Genomic DNA, 1,562 nt, shown 5'->3' with positions numbered 1-1,562 from the left:
ACGGCGTTTCCATTAACCGATGTTATGCGACTAAAACTTACTTTTTTCCTCTCGCGATCAGTAAAATCATTACAAAAACAGTTTATGTTTATAGTATATAGTTTCTGTGCTATATCCCAGCAGCCACTGCACTGGCCATTATTATTAATGGAAGGAGATGTGTGTGTGTTTCCAAGCATTAATGGCAAGGAAAGACCATTATACTGTGAGCGGCCCACATGAGGGGTTTCTGGGTGTTTCTCCCTCATCTCTGCTGATTATGGCATTTATTTGAGTTTAGAATCCATTATTCCTGTAATTCTTTTGTCTTATATGAGTTTAATAAAGAACTCTGTCTCGTATTCTGTCCAAACACACCGCGTCGTCTACGTCAGGTGACTGTAAATGCGCAGAAACTGTTTCCATTGCAGTTTTGCGAAATATTCCTTCCTCGAATTGCCTGAAACACCCCCTCATGCGAGCGGAAAACTGTTTTGAGATAAATGCGAGTTTCTGTGAAATTGACGTGTTTCCATTGGGCATATTTTCAATTCGCAATTTCAATTCGCGCAATTTGAAGGGTAATGGAAACGCGGCTACTGATACACACAGATCGAGATCGTCTCAAACCGAAAGTCATGCATATGATCAACGGGGATAAATAGATTTTATACGTTTACACAAATGATGCTCTTCCTCAGTGTTTCTGTCTCGTTCTCCAGCACACACATCTAAACATTCTTAAATCAAGATTCATTTACTGGAGAAGAAGCAACATGACTGAAGATATTGATTAAAAATGTATGAAAATGAAGTGAGTTTGTGTTTAAAACAAGAACTAATATCTGCCAATGTCAGAAAAATAATCTCATTTTCATTTTGAATTAATATTATTTTTCTGACTCCATTGGCAGATATTTGTTCTTGTTTTAGACACAAACTCACTTCATTTTCATACATTTTTACTCAATATCTTCAGTAATGTTGCTTCTTCTCCAGTAACTGTATCTTGATGTGAGAATGTTCAGATGTTTGTGCTGGAGAACGAGACAGAAACACTGAGGAGGAACATCATGTTTCTGCAGTGCATACATTCACTGAACTATGAGCTATATATTTTTTTACAGTATCACTGTATATAATAGACCAGATTATATGAACATTCCTCAGATTTTCTCCTGTGTTTCATGGAGGACAGAAAGTCATGCGGGTTTGGAACAACAAGAGTGTGAGGAAACTCTGACCAGCGAACACACACTCTTCTGTTCGAGGATATGAGGATATGATGGACATGAGGATATGTGGATATGATGGATATGAGGATTTGATGGTAAACGAGGATTTCTTCCCCATCGCTGTCGTCCAGCAGAACTCAGACTATCGAGGCGATGGTTAAACTCTCGAGACTCTGATATACGGATGTGTTTCTCCTGATGATCTGGTCTGGACGAGTGTGACGGTTTTATGATGTTACGACACACAATCAAACAAACACGTATTAGACTTTCATGTTTGTTTGAACTGGCGCTGTTTAAATTCCATATTCATCTGTCATAACACTAGCGCACCCTTCTCTAAGAGAA

This window comes from Scardinius erythrophthalmus (assembly GCF_964197995.2).
Source record: "Scardinius erythrophthalmus genome assembly, contig: HAP1_SCAFFOLD_328, whole genome shotgun sequence".
Taxonomy (NCBI): domain Eukaryota; kingdom Metazoa; phylum Chordata; class Actinopteri; order Cypriniformes; family Leuciscidae; genus Scardinius; species Scardinius erythrophthalmus.
This window is presented reverse-complemented; position numbering follows the sequence as displayed.